General features: G+C 35.7%; 1 protein-coding gene across 2 annotated transcripts in view; it reads right to left on the minus strand.

The window, feature by feature from the left end:
• The window catches only part of LOC145685586 (CD109 antigen-like), a 203,408-nt gene extending 188,800 nt beyond the window's left edge, over positions 1 to 14,608 (minus strand). Inside the window, exon 1 of one of the 2 annotated variants that reach the window (XM_081757975.1) lies at positions 14,394 to 14,608. The gene's annotated coding sequence lies outside the window, so the exon portion shown is untranslated. The remainder of the gene's footprint in view (positions 1 to 14,393) is intronic. The other variant, XM_081757979.1, reaches the window with a different exon arrangement.
• Positions 14,609 to 16,545: the final 1,937 nt, after the last annotated feature.

The raw sequence follows: 16,545 nt of genomic DNA on the forward strand, positions 1-16,545 counted from the left end.
TTAGCCTATAGGGCATTCTGTGAGACGCTAAAAATTGTATTATTATTATTATTATTATTATTATTATTATTATTATTATTATTATTATTATTATTATTATTATTATTATTACTTTAGTATTCTGAAGTGGAAAGTTCATAAACTAAAGTAAATGTTTTTAAATTCGGCAGTTCCTCGATTGAAACATTTACGCTGCGAACGCAATATACTGGAACAATGAAGACGAAAAAGCTATCAGTTAAGGTTATTCAGAACGTCCAAACAGTTTGTGTCTAAAACGATAGATGGCGCCACCGCCACCAATGTTAACATATACAACTAATAAAATCAAAACAATCAAATATAAAATAAACAGTTCAAAAATTAAGCAAAAACGGATATAATCTGGTTAATGGACGTTACAAAATCTAGGGAATGGTACGTGTTGATTTCAGATATTGTTATTAGTTTCATTGTTAGAGGCCACCATTGTTAAATAAACAATCAACTTTATCTGCCACACTTTCTACCACAAACTGAACAAACTTGGCATACCCATCGGATTACAACTGAGATATCTACTGAATGGTACCAGTCGATTTCACATATTGTTGTTAGTTTCATTGTTCGAGGCCGCCATTGTTAAATAAACAATCGTTGGATTTCTCCATTGTTAGATAAACAATCAACTTTATCTGCCATACTTTCTATCACAAACTAACCATGCTTTGCACACTCATTTACGATTGAGATATCAATGGAATGGTACGTGTCGATTTCACCTATTGTTGTTACTTTCATTGTTAGAGGCCGCCATTGTTAAAGGAACAATCAACTTTATCTGCCATACTTCCTACCAGAAACTGGCCAAACCTTGCACACACATTTAAGATTAAAATATCTAGGGAAAGATATGTGTCGTTTTCTCATATTGTTGTTAGTTTCATTGTTGAAGATTACCATTGTTAAATAAACATTCGTTGGATTTCTCTATTGTTAAATAAACGATTAACTTTATCTGTCATAATTTCTACCACAAACTAAGCAAACTTTTCACACTTATGAACGATTGAGATATCTATGGAATGGAATGTGTCGATTTCACATATTGTTGTTCTTTCATTGTTGAAGGCCACCATTGTTAAATAAACAATCTTTGGATTTCTAAATTGTTACATAAACAATCAACTTTATCTTACACTCTTTCTACCAAAAACTAATCAAGTTTGGCACACTCATTTACCATTGAGATATCTATGAAACGGTACGTGTCGATTTCACTTATTTTTGTTAGTTTCATTATTAGAGGCCACCATTGTTAAATAAAAAATCAACTTTATGTGCCACACTTTTTAACAGAAACTGACCAAACTTTGCACACCCATTTAAGATTGAAATATCTAGGGAATGGTATGTGTCGATTTCACATATTGTTGTTAGTTTCATTGTTGAAGGCCACCATTGTAAAAGAAACAATCAAGTTTTTCTGCCACACTTTCTACAACAACTTAAACACAATTTGCAGACTCATTTAAGATTAAAATATCTATGGAACGATATGGGTCGATTTCACATATTGCTGATAGTTTCATTGTTAGAGGCCACCATTGTTAAATAAACAATCAACTTTAACGGCCATACCTTCTACCACAAACTGACCAAACTTTGCACACCCATTTAAAGTTGAAATATCTAGGGAATGCTATGTGTCGATTTCACATATTGTTTTTAGTTTCATTATTGAAGACCACCATTTTTAAATACACAATCGATGGATTTCTCCATTATTAAATATACAGTCAACTTTATCTGTCATATTTTCTGCCACAAACTAACCAAACTTGGCACACTCATTTACGATTGAGATATCAATGGAATGGTTCGTGCCGATTTCACACATTGTTGTTAGTTTCATTGTTAGAGGCCACCGTTGTTAAGTAAAGAATCAACTTTATCTGCCGTACTTTCTACCACAAACTAACCAAACTTTGCACACCCATTTAAGATTGAGATATCTAGGGAATGGTACGTGTGGATTTCACATAGTGTTGTTAGTTTCATTGTTGAAGGCCACCATTGTTAAATATACAATCAACTTTATCTGCCACACTTTCTACCACCAACTGACCAAACTTGGCATACCCATCGGATTACAACTGAGATATCTAGGGAATGGTACCTGCCGATTTCACAAATTGTTGTTAGTTTCATTGTTATAGGCTATCATTGTTAAATAAACAATCAACTTTGTCATACGTTCTACCAGAAACTGACCAAACAATCAACTTTGTCATACGTTCTACCAGAAACTGACGAAATTTTGCACACAAATTTAAGTTTTAAATATCTAGGGAATGCTACGTGTCGATTTCATGTATTGTTGTTAGTTTCGTTGCTGAAGACCACCATTGTTAAATACACAATCGATGGATTTCTAAATTGTTAAATAAACAAACAACTTTACCTGCCATACTTTCTACCACAAACTAACCAAACTTGGCACATTCATTTGCGATTAAGATGTCTGTGGAATGGTACGTGTCGATTTCACATATTGTTGTTAGTTTTCTTGTTAGAGGAAACCATTATTAAATAAACAATCATCTTTATCAGCCATACTTTTTAGCAGAAACTGGCCAAACTTTGCATACCCATTTAAGATTGAAATATCTATGGAATGGTATGTGTCGATTTCACATATTGTTTTTGTTTCATTGTTGAAGATCACCATTGTTAAATAAACAATCATTGGATTTCTTCTTTGTTAAATAAACAATCAACTTTATCTTACATACTTTCTACCACAAACTAACCAAACTTTGCACACCCATTTAAGATTGAAATATCTAGGAAATAGTACGTGTTGATTCCACATATTGTTGTTAGTTTCATTGTTGAAGGCCACCATCGTTAAACAAAGAATCAACTTTGCTATATTTTGTACCAGAAACTGACCAAACTTGGCACACCCATCGGATTACCACTGAGTTATCTATGAAATGGTACTTGTCGATTTCAGTTGTTGTTGTTAGTTTCATTGTTAGAGGCCACCATTGTTAAATAAACAATCAACTTTATCTGTCATACTTTCTACCAGAAACTAACGAAACTTTGCTTACCTATTTACGATTGAAATGTCTATGGAATGGTACATGCCGATTATCAAGGGCTAACAAGCCCTAGCCAAATTGTGTGTAATACGTCATTATGCTTGGGATCAAACGATAATTATTCGTGATCAAACGAGCTGGCCAAATTCCGATTGAATTTGTTTTCATGGTGGCTGTGGTGGAGGGGCTAACAAGTCATCGGTAAATGTTATTGTTCGGAAAATGAAATAGTGCAAAAAAATAAACATATTTCATTCAGAACTTTGTTGTGCCTGCTTTGTAACCAGTGTGAATTAGTTGTGTGCCGCCAGATTTCTTTTCATTCTTTTTTTTTTTTTGTCTCAGGTGGAGCGGGATGGCCCCCTACAGCGTTCCTAGAATTACACTCTAAAAGCCCACAGTGTTCCTAGAGCTGCACTCTAAAATCCCCTCCCATATAACTGATCTTTGTTTCACAGCAGACACCTCACATTTGAACTCTGTTGAGATTCTGTGTAAGTTTGTCGGTTGTACGCACAAATTGAGAGTATAAACATGTATTAGGGAATAAAAAGTTCTCGAAATAAATTTGCAAGCTGAATATTTTTTCGCGACATAAGTGAAGAGTAATTGTATATCCTTGAAGAGTACCCTGGAGAGTAAGAAAACTCTAAGCAAAATAATCATTGAATAAATAGCAATGTAATCACAGTAATGTACATATGGCATGTTGTATTTCTACCAGATTGTCAGAGCACTAATTCTCTCATTTTTTGATGTGAGCGGTCTCGCTATCGAATCTCCAGAAGAACATTAAAAAAAAAGATGTATTTAGGTCTATTCCATTTTAAACAAACGAAATACGTTGCGTAAAAGAACTTTCCATGTTAAAATATTTGATGGGTAGAGTAGTTTGTGTGGGATTTGATTGTTATTGCATGTATCTATTGCATGCTGATTGGGTAGCTGGGAAGGCAGCCAAGATATTCACGGTTGCAAGCCCGTGAAAATACAGAGCAACAGTTACTCCAAGGGAGTAGATAATAGATAAAAAAAAACTATCGTGAGGGAAAGAGGGAGAGCCGAAAAGAGTTTATAGTATGAAATTTTGTCCGCAACTAGGGAAGGTCCGCCAGGAACGCAGGATCACCTATATATGGCTCTCATTGTTGAGACACTAAAATTTTTCAATTAATCGTATACGGAAGATAAACATTAATAAACTATTTTTATTTACTTACTTATTCCTCGGGGGGTAGTCTATCTCAGAAGATTACGATTAGCATAATTCTATGTTTCAGGGGTGCGCTTCCAATCCACCTCCCAGAGGCGGTTTTTGGGTGGGCGAACCGGACCTTGTCCTTAGATCCACACATTAATTAAAGTATATGTAACACACATGTACGTATGTGTGTGTGTGTGTGCGTATGACATGTGTATATGTATGTATGCTAAATGTAAAATATTTTTGAACCAATGTTTCCAATCCAAATAATAGAGCCCCACGGCTCCAACTCGCCAAAAACAAATTCCGCCTGTGTCACCTTCTACACATCAGCGGCTATGCCCATAGTATATTCTATGATAACAATTGACTGAATGTGCTTTTCAAGTTTCTAGCTCATTTTCTTGGAAAGATAATGCGTAAGACTCTCTTAGTGTTGCAACGAGACGAGACAGGACTCTTTGAAGCGAGACACGATACAATACGAAACGTTTCGTAAAACGTCTTGTCTCGTTGCAAGACTAAGAGAGTCTTACGCATTATCTTTCCAAGAAAATGAGCTAGAAACTTGAAAAGCACTAGAAACTCGAAAAATACAAACACAGTTTCTGAATTTGCTTAAAAATTTATTAACTCGGAATAAATTATTTGCCTTCGAAATGTATACCATCTTTTATTATTTCAAATGATCCAAATGATTCAACGTTTCAAACCCTACAAAGAACAGGGAATACCTAAAGCACTTTTTAAAAATGATTCTTACAAACAGCTTTCACTTCCATTTTTCAATCGATTCAAGTTTAATTATTTTGTGATAGTGCTCCAGATTCAAATACAATGTAAAGCGTTCATTGAGATCAGTGTTTCAGAAGATTTTATTCCGGGGGCTGGTGGAGATATCTACGTATAAAAATCCTTTAATAGAAGTACAAGTATGCGTAGAAGTGGCAATTTTATCAGTAACTAACTATTGTTTCATGGTCTTTCTCGTTCCGAACCAAGACAGAAACGTGTCAGCCTTTCTCGACACTGAGTTTCGAAAAAGATTCTGATTTGACAATAAAATTTATCTTTTTTATCCTTTTATGCTGTTATTCGAAGATAAACCATTTTTTAAATGGGAAAGTTACATAGGCCTCCTTATTTGTTGAAGTGGCGCCAGGGGTTCTGAAAAAAGGATATCAGAATAAATGGGGAAATCTTGCCTTTCGTCTGTACTGACGGTATTGACAAATGTTCCTATCGAAGTAATTACGGGTTCAGTCGAAACTAAGCAGTCGTTGCTGGAGGATTGCAGTCGTGTTTTGTGTTGTGGTCTGTTAACCAAACTAGGTTAAAAGTTATAATTTTAACCACTTGGTTTAACAGCTCTTTTGTGGGCCTCAGCCTTTCTGGTGTTGCCACGAGACGAGACAGAACCATTCGATACGAGACGAGACGGACACATCTTTTCTAGACGAGACGACACAGCCAGAAGTCTCGTTTCGTCTCGTGGCAACACTAGACTCTCTAGATATATCAGTGCAAGGTATGACAACGTTCCTCACGGAGCACATGTTAGCTCTCAGCCTCTTTCTTTCACTGATGTTTGTTTACGTAGTAGATGAATATATAGAGAGTAACAAAAGGATGAGATATGCAGATTCTCCTGAAACCACATTAAAATTGTAGCAGTATTTGGAGCTTGTTATAAATGGATTTACCGGGGAACTAAAATAATTCTGGGAACTGATCATACAGTATTGATATAAATAAACATGGAAACAAGTAAATACAAAGAACTGAAATCGTGAATTGTTTTCAAAATACAGAAATCTCGAAGGAATATCTGTTTAGGCGGCTTTAATTGTAAAGGAATTTTGGATAAATTTGCATCCCCTGAATTCTTATACATAAAAAATAGAAATTTTTCTTTTAGCGTACGAATAAGATGCTTTAGGAAATTAGGTTAAGATAATTAAAATGATACTGTCCTTTGCAAAATTTAAGAGGAATACCATGATCGAAAAAGCATGAGTCAAACTATAAAGGTCAGTGGTAGCTTTTGCCATTTCTTACGACCACTATACGCACCTTATTGCGAAAAATTTATTCGTATTATAAAACCGATATCATTCAATAAATGTCAAATTTAACAGATCTTGAGAGATGAAATGACAAAAATTGTCATTACCTCTGTCGCATAAGATATTCTAGCTTTGTGACCCATGTTATTATATGACTTTCACGATAAGTGACAAGGAGAATATAAATCCCAAGTTCAAAACGTAAAGAAAGAAACCGGCTGTTCGCGCTTCAAATTATGAAAAATGTACCAAAATGGTTGAAATTATGATTTTGTATTTCTTTACGAGAAAGAAGAATAAAAATAAAAATTGGAGCAATTCTAATCATGTATGTATAAGTCCACTATCTTCTTCAAGTTACTAAACTAACTTCAAGTGTTTCAACCATTTTTGACACATAACTCGAAAACTTTTAGAGATATTAGAGGCAAGAATACGTGGTTGATAATGAGCTTTTTAATTATGTCACAATACTTTTGAACTTTACCTTATGAGAAATGGCATATTCCAAAATTAATTCAGTACCACCCTAACCTGAATTTTACCAAATGATTAGCGAAAGTGATACGGTGTGCATCGTCCAGGGATTAATTCCCGGTGTGGCACTCAAACATTTCTGTGTTGACCAAATATTGAGAGAAAAGTTGGGAAACTAAAAGATAGCGGACTTCAATCTAGACAGCCGGCGACGTTGGGTGTGGTTGTGCTTACTACTAACATAAGCCCGCTGCAGGCTCAGATCACAAGGGACTGTTGCGCCAGGATTATCTATCTATCTATCTATCTATCTATCTATCTATCTATCTATCTATATCTATATCTATATCTATCTATATATATATATATATATATATATATATATATATATATATATATATATATATATTGGTGTTATTATTTCACCTTACATTCTCTCAGTAGCGTAAGTAAGGACGAATGGGCTTCCCCGCAAAAATTTTAAACGGACCCCCTCTTTCCACATTCATGAGTCACGTAAAATTTACAGAGAACAGTTTTGACTTTCTATGTTCTATCTAGTGAGTCACAACTTGCTCATATGCAAAAAATGCACATTATTATTATTATTATTATTATTATTATTATTATTATTATTATTATTATTATTATATTGTGCTATAGTTTTCGTCTATTCTGCTATACCAAATTCGAGAGTCTACGACATCCGACATTTTTAATGAGGTGTTGTCGTCCCACTTTTTGTTGTTTGGTTCGATGCTGGTTTCACTGTTCTTTTCCCATCTTTGAAATACACAAGCACGGCAGATCGCGAAAACTCGATAAGTCGCGTTGTTTCCGAAATGAAGCTCCCAGCCACTTAGTCACCCTGATATATCGTCGTCCTTCCCCATTCAAGGCACAAGCATCACACTGACTAATCGAGTGAGATTCTTGTCGTGTTTGGCGCGCGGTTGTGTTATGCCTTGTAGCTCTTATTTCAGCCCGATGATTTCGTTCAAAAAGTAGCGAGTGGTCATAATGTTTTCGCTGGTCAGTAAAAGTTTTGTTGGCATTTAATTTACTAAATAATCGCTCAGGTGTTACCGTCTTCATAGGTAAAAATGAGATATAGTTGGAACATCACATAATTTTTAACATCTTAACATTATAAAGTTTAACTTCGAAACTGAAATGGGCCTCTTTCTGTTCTGGGCCTCTCAATGTTGCGGGCCCTGCAGGCCCTTTAGTTGCGCCACATCATTCTCTCTACTCAGAAGGATAGGGACAAATAGAAAAGTCAAAATTCATTTTGTCCATTTTTCATGCATCATACACTTCAGAAAAAAAAATCATATAATACTGATATGTAAGAAAATATTAGTATTGTTTGTCTGTTTTCTGTATACAAAGAACCATTTAGGTTCTTTTTATCTCATATTCTGGTAATAATCAAAAAAAGAAAAGAGTTTCATGTGATAAACGTACGAAAGATAATTTGTCAACGCGATGTGAATGACGTTCTCTGCAACCTAATTCCCGTTTTTCGTACAAAACTCTATTCCTACCTGCAAAAAGAAAAGATTTATGTTACTCATCAATGGTTGAGGTTTTGCCCTGCGGCTGAACAACACGGCTTGTATAAATAGACTCTGACTGACTGCAGGTGCACGAAAAAAAAAAAACTGTTGGATTCCTCTCCCCGCCCACTTCAAGTGTGGATATCCTGGACACATTCAAACTGAGCGGTACGATCTTTCAGTTCTTCCCAGTAGAGGTACCAGCAGTGATTGCTAAATGAAAAAGTGAGCATCTGGTGGCGAAAAGGCGAAGTGCTCGGACAAGGGGGAGTTCACAGGAACCTTAAGTGGTGTCTGGTTGGTTATTCTTATTTTTGTAACTTCTCACAAGTTTTCTGGGCCATGCTATTTTCATTTCATATCCTCAAGCGTTTCCTCACCCCCTTTCTTTCTTGTGTCGTTGTCGTCTTAACTTCAATTATGTTGTTGCCACACCACTGTTGCTCTGCCACAGCAATATACCAGAGTTAGAAACTGTAGAATAATTATCATGAAAATGCGGTAATTCAGAAAACTACAGAGAAACACAATGGAAGAATCTAGCAAGTTTAGCTAATGACATCTAAGATGTAAGAGATGAATCATAATTGCATGCCAATGATAGCTAAGCTTTTACTCCTCCCACTCCCAGTAAACCAGACGAATAGACGCAATAGCAGCTCAAGTAACCTGACGACTGGCAAAGACAGTGTGACCAAAGGTGTCCGAACTCATGTGGCACTCACGAGTTGGGAACTTACCCTCAATCGACCTCAACTTCACGAAGTGAGTGATTTGATTGGTGGTGTGAGCGTGAAGTTGAGTGTGGTTAGGTCAAAGTGGGCACCTCTGTGTGTGACAATCGAACACAAACATCAATAGTTTTATGGTTATACCACTTGTAAATCCACAACTATTCACACACACTATCAACATTTTTCTCTGTTACCTCCCCCACTCCCTTCCTTCGCTCATTACTTTTCTTTGTGTCGCTACTTCAGAATTAAAAACGTGCTGTAATGTCACATATCGCCCAATTGAAAATGCCTGGTTTACACTATAGTACTAAGGAAGTTTAATCAATACACCCTGATACATACGCAACTCTATTATACGCTTATTAATTTCGGGTTGCATAGTTTTCAGGATACGCAATTTAAAATTATACCAGAAAAGATATGAATTTTTATCGTGATTTCAGACTCCGTAAAATGAACCTTTTTCGTATGATATGAAACCTCCCTAAATTAATAAGTATACAATCTAACTTCGCACTTAAGCATCGGCGGCATCGTCCGATAATCGTTCGTAAAGGTTGTTTGGCAACAGACAGATCATAATATACACATTACTTGCAACATATAATGTATATGTATATCCGCAATTACATATTCTTCTTGGGTAACCAGTCTCTCGGTTGATTTAAGGCAGCTTTCGATACCTTCCTATCCTGAGGAGCAGTGTAGAAAAGGGGTATCTAAGGGAAGCAGAGGGTAATTGCCCAGTTAGTTTTGTGTATATTAAACCAATAATATAATAATAATATATTAACGAAATACTACCGATATCAGAGAGGAATATTTCCCCTCCCCCTCTTGACGAATTTTTCTGTGCGTCACTGGTTCCGCCTCATGTTAAAAATTTATTCTTTCCTGCTTCAATCGTCTCTTGATTTTAAATGCTTTACAAGAACATCTAATAGAATTGTGCCTTTCGGTTCCTTAAATTTGTTGGCTGGAACATATTATTTCTTTGAATAACTATGATGATATTTTGCAGGTTGTAAACTACCAACGCTGCTTCTATTTCAGCCGTAGATGAGCACACATCGTCCTGGCGTTCCAGCCAGCCGACTTTGACTTCCGTATTCGGTCAGCCATTACGAGATTTTTTTTAACAGGTGTGGAAGAGGGAGGGAAAAAAAGCACTATTCATTCAACTTCCTTTGCTAAAGCATAGAAACACATTGAACCATAAGAATACCTTGCACTGGAGCAAATGCACACACAATGATAATGGCGCTTACTACTAACCAAACCGGACGAGCCTCGAGGGGAGGAATGTTTTCTTCATATGATTAAAAGATAAAACGTATCATGCAAACCACATATTTCAAAACAAGGAGACTTTCCCACGACATGGCTGCGAGAAAGTAACTTCATTAGATGAATCATTATAATGTTTATACATACACGTGGGGCCGGATTTAAGCATTATGCCTTTCTCAGGAACAAACAAGGGATTATTATTTTTCAAAACAATTATCTGACGTATGCAAGAATGCGTCTTAATTCGTTAATATCGATAACCTGTATTAAGTAAAGAAGATATTGCCTATAAATAAAAGTAAGATACAGTCTTTACAAAAAGTGAAACAATGGCCACAGGAACGGGAATGCTATTCCTTACACTTTCTGGTTACACAACCCATTGAAGAGAAAGACGACGCATGCTGAACTAAATAATAGTGGTCAGAAAACGTTCCCAACGCCATTTATTACCGGCTTTCCAGACTAGGAATTCATTACTTATTAATTACTCAAGTGCGTTGTAGCTCTCAAATTGCCACAGTACGTTATGAGTGAACATTAAAAAACACAAACCCCTCCTTTTACTGGAAAATTGAACAAAAACCAGGCGCAAAAACGAACACATAGAGCCTATTATGACAATTACAAGATAGTAGTTTTTAAAATATTCTAAAGGGTCTTTAAAAAGCTTAAGAAAAAATTAAGAGAGAAATACAATTTTCGAATGTAATTAAAATATCTTGATTGACTGACAGTATATCGACAAATGAAAGATAATTATTGAAAATCCTGGCGTTGCAAATGTCGTGACGGAACACACACCTGAGGTTAAGTGAGAAACGATGGGATTCAACCCACATGTGCTTTAACCGTGAATCAAACCCCAGTCCTCCGCAAATAGTCCTGGTTCTGCTGCGTAATTTGTAAAGCTGACAGTACTGAAGTTTCTACTAACACTTCTTATCTTGACTAAATCGTGAGATGAAAAGAAATAATTTCTCATAGTTACCCCTTTAGGCTAAAGGAGATTCATTATTATTAATAAAGATGAATTATTATTATAGAATAATGGAGTGAGAATGTGCTAGGTAACGGAAGAACACCAACAAAACCCACGGAAACGACGTTGTCCAGCACAAGCTCATATTCCTTTGGATCGGCCCATTGCTCCAAATCTCTGGTATGAAGGTGTGTGGCCATTCTGATCGCAAATGTTACCTACATGAGGTGCGGTCTGTGAGAGAATTCCAAGAAACATTTCTTAAAAGATGTCATCCTTTGTCACTTTTTAGACCTAAGCTCACGGTCTTTTAATTTAAGTAGACCTTTAACTGTCTCCATTTCTGAATCAAGACGAGCATTTAGGAATCGAGGCAATAACCACTACACCATAGAGAAGCATGCTAACAATTCAGCTAAATTGTAGACGTAGTTAGTTTAACAAAATCCACAAAACACTACTTTTACTTGAAGGAGTGATCACCACAGCCGTCCACAGAGAGGGGCAATTGTTCTCCTTCGAATTCATAAAGGAGTTTGAGCTATTCGAAACACATTTCAAAACATATTAGACAAACACTATAGCATTTAATATATTTGTAACAATGCTATTTTGAAAGTCAAGCAATGTGGTACATTATTCTCGTTTTACAGGTGTAGTATGTGTACGCGTGCATCAACGTTTATGCATATTGTCGACTGTACTTATTTGTAGGTCTTTTGCCCCGAATCCCTTTGGAAAATTCTACAGACGTCCGTAGTGAACACTTCTGATTATAAGATACTTTAGGTCTTTTTAAAAATAAAAAGTACTCTTATTTTAGTCTCTAAAAATTTAAAATAATTAAAAAAAAAAAAAAGAACCATAAATATCGATGAAAAAAACGGCTTCAATCATCGAGGATCCTTCTTAAGCATTCTATTCTAGAATTTCTGTAACACAAATAAACTTACACGTATATTTTGTTGCATGTATTTCAGGCGTCTATTCATTAACCCACTTCACTAGCAGATACCGGTCGCTCAATAAATTAGACTACTGTTTTTTTTCTTTCTTCAATTTTCTTTTCACTTCATCCTTCGCCAACTAATACCAAACCGAACAAATATATGTTTGCGCTTAGTATTCGCGATTTGCAGTAAGAGGTCCCGGTGTCGAATCCAGAGGCTGATTAACCATCCTTACTGATATTTTCCATATACCTCAGACCCTAAAGGATACCTTTAACACATTCACTACCAGCTATTTAAATAACCAAGGACATTTAAATGGCAGTCTTTCTTTCATAATTGGGCTAAAACAGCTGATCAAAGTTGTAAGGGCAAAGAGGCAACGTGTATACAAGTTAAATCGATGCTGGTAATTTTAAGCGTCAATAATTAACTCGACTAAAGTTTACAATTATAAAGAATGTGTTAATACGTATGTAGAGCCTGGGCAATTTCGTTCGAAATATTCCTTACATATTTCCAGTGAAAAAAAAAAAAAAAAAGAAGACCTTTCAGTTGTATCTGAAACTTCGTACAAGCAAATAAAACTTCATATTGCAGAACTGTAAAAACAAATATATAAATCGGTATTGAAACTACGCTTTAGCGAGAAGTGAACAAATAGGGCCTACACCTCATGAACTTAACGTGAGACGTTAGCTTTCATTTTATCATTCCACAGATTTTCATATTTGCTTATTCATTTCCTTCAGTTAAAAGACGTATACCTTAATGTTTTACCTGAAGGCAGGTTCTAACCCACTTACTCTAATGGGGCTAGGTGGAACTACTACGTCAATGCAATCTAGGGTAGGGTGGCCTGTTTTCCCCCTATACTTATAAAAGGGGTGTGGCAAACTGGGAAAGGTATACCTATGTACACAGGAAATGTGTAACTATATTTTCATTACACAGAAAGTCAGGGGCTACACTTGCGGGGGGCAGGAGGCGTTTTTCCCCCTGAGTTTGAGAAACACATGGTTTTTAATAAATTATATAATATACTAATAAAAAAACGTGAAACTCTTTATGTTGGTGAACAATCTTGCTCCATCCCCTGGGAAAATCTGAAATGATGCTAGATATAGTCGTTCCTACACGCCGATTAATATTCCTCCGATATAAGGCTCACTGACTTCCTACCACGTAAAGGACTCAGGAACTACAAAACTATTAAAGGTCACAGCGGGACAATAAACTTTAACCTTCCATTTCACCTGTTTGACAAATTTACGACTTTTCCCAAGCAGAGAAACGAGCCATAATTTTAAAGTGCATTCATGAACACCCTGTACCTATTTAAATGCAAATTTTAATTTTTTAAAAAATCTGCACTACGAATATGGTTTGTTTAACTGTTAACAGCACCTCTTTTGCTCAGTCATAAAATATTGCACATTCGAAAAAAAAATCGCTAACATGATAATCCGATCTTGAAAAATAAAACAAAATAAAATAAAATTAGCGGTCATTGCGTGCTTCCCACTATGACGATAAACCAACCTGTTGTTAGCCCACGCAGAGATAAAATTACACCTACCACGCAATATACTTTCACTGTTTCTTCCTCTTTTGCTATTGTCCATCCATCAGATGTTTCTAAAATATAACCAAAACCTTATGAGAAATTCTAAACTTTCTTGGAATTTTTTCCCTAGGCATTCTTCACGGTAGAATAATTTCTTTTGACAGTGACACTCACAAGTAGAATCTCAACCAACGGTACTTTTTTTTTTTTTTTTTTTTCGTTTCAAATTCTTCCAATGCAACAGAAAAACTATAGGGACGTGCTACACTGGAACACACTCGAGACTCGGTGCAGAATCTTTCAAACTTTGAATCAAGATACATGTTTGAACATGGAGATTTTAAAAGGTGTATGTATAAGTAACATTGTTTTCTGTACGGTATCCGTTTGAAAATACAAGTAAAATCTCAATATATTAATACGATATAAATATAATTTCTACAAATCTCTCTCTCTTTCTAGATGTACTTACCTTGACAATGCTTCGTGACCCTTTCTTGATATCTAACTTCTATTCCAAGAAATGTTACACACAAAAACTTGTAAAAGATTATTTACTGAAGAGAGTTAACTGGTTCTACAACTAGTGCGCTACACCGCAAGCACGCAGTACTTGCTACCTTGCACTGTCTGGCCGAACTGCAGCCCGCCCAAAACATCACTTGTTTATCTTCGCATCACAAGGATAAAACGAGGGGATGGAAAAGGTGCATGCAACATTGAATCAGTGCTTCCATCTATCCACGCGCTCATGAACTTCGTGGATGATAGATATACGTTCCTGTGTCATAGTGTATAGTGACGTCAGGAGCTATACGGAAAAGCCCAAAAATGACGTAAAAGGGTTGTTCGTCCTAATTTCTGTCTAACAGGATTTTTTTAAAAAAAGAATAGAAATTTAATGATTCATAACGAAAGGCAGTGTGCGAATTAGATAATCTATATTGGGGGGGGATAAAATTAGGCCAACAGGACATAAAGTCTGAAGGTGCAAATTTCAAAATGAGACAATAAATACCTTACCCCCTTGTCCCCATAGCTCTAAGGTTTATTTAGTTAATAATTTGGCCCGAGCAATAGCCATGATCACAAGCATATGTTAATTTTTCCACTCATATTGAAAGCTTCCACTTTGAGTTATTACATATAGGCACTAAAATTAAGTTAAACCTGACATACTTCTTTTTTCTTTTTCTTTTTTCTTTTTTTTTTTTTTTTTAAGGAAATCTAGATATTAGCCTATCAAATAAGAAATGGATTGTTGCTGGTCCCGATTTCTGACATCAAGGTCAAATCGAAGGCCAAATATTTAAAATCTCTCAATTCAAATTTCGAGCTTGTTCTACGTCCCTCTAAAGCTGTGCTCATCACGACTTTTTTTTCTCCAAATATCGATTCCGTGATGGGGATCAGGAAGTCACCACTTAAAATTACTTTACTGTTAGGTTGCAGATGAGTTGATTCACCATGGGCTACGTTATTCAAATAAAGTAAAACATTACATTGAAGTTTTTCAGACAACTTATTAGCGTGGATAGCAAACTGTACAGCAAAAAGATGGAAAAATGAAGGGTTAACTTTTAAAAAACCCGCTCCAGTTGAAATGCTTATACAGACACGGACACTGACACGGAGAACCAGTCGTATTAACAAATGCTGAAACAAATCTTCAATTATGCGCTTATTCACCTAAAAATCACCTTCATTAACATGTCTGCTCACTAGGAGCGTATCCCCAGCGTGTACGTTAGCATATACTTACGAGAGAATACCTATATCTCAGATTTTGAGTACAATTTCAAAAGTTCATTTCCGTAAACTGTAAAAGCAGTGATTACTATGCTAATTATCACAAATTAAATTCAACTTTTGAGTTCCATACACACAACCTACTAGGGAATGAAGACCATGTGCTAACAAAGAGTACACTGGAAAATGAAATAACATGTTATAACAAAAATTAAAATAAGATGATAATCGATACAAATGTAGAGGATGAATATGACATGTCCGAACTTCGCCAAAGTATGATGGAAGAAGCTATTTGTTTACTTCTTCGGGTACGAAGGTACAGTTGCAAGTAACAACCGTAGTCATAATAATATAGTTCAAATAAACAACGTTGAAAATAGTGGGTAATTAGGTAGTAAGTAGAAATTACCAAAACTGAATAGTTTACATCGATCATTTCGAAATACAGCTAGAAGATTAAACTTACAAGAAATGACAAAAATCAGTGAAATTTGGAGTTATACTGAGCATAGTTTGGGGGGGAAAGTGAGCATCCCCGGTGGGGATACTTCAGCTAACTTCTTTTGGGGAGAACAAAATGTGATTGAGGGGGAAAATCCCCCCCATCCCCCCCGGTAATTCGCACCCTGACGAAAGGTGTTAACTAGTGACTAATTTCAGAATTAGTAGTTTTCTAAACACAAATGAGCTATACGCTTTTTTTATAATCCTGAAATACACAGAAACATAACTGTTTAAAGAAAAATACATAGACTACAGTTGATATTTAGTAATACACGAGGAGGAGGGTGAAAGGGTTATTTTATGGAGCACAATATTCGAATGAATCTAATGCTTTCTTGCCATTTAATTGTAGAATAATCTATTCCAGT

The sequence above is a fragment of the Thermobia domestica genome, chromosome 1, assembly GCF_964235325.1.
Source record: "Thermobia domestica chromosome 1, izTheDome1.hap1.1, whole genome shotgun sequence".
Classification (NCBI taxonomy): domain Eukaryota; kingdom Metazoa; phylum Arthropoda; class Insecta; order Zygentoma; family Lepismatidae; genus Thermobia; species Thermobia domestica.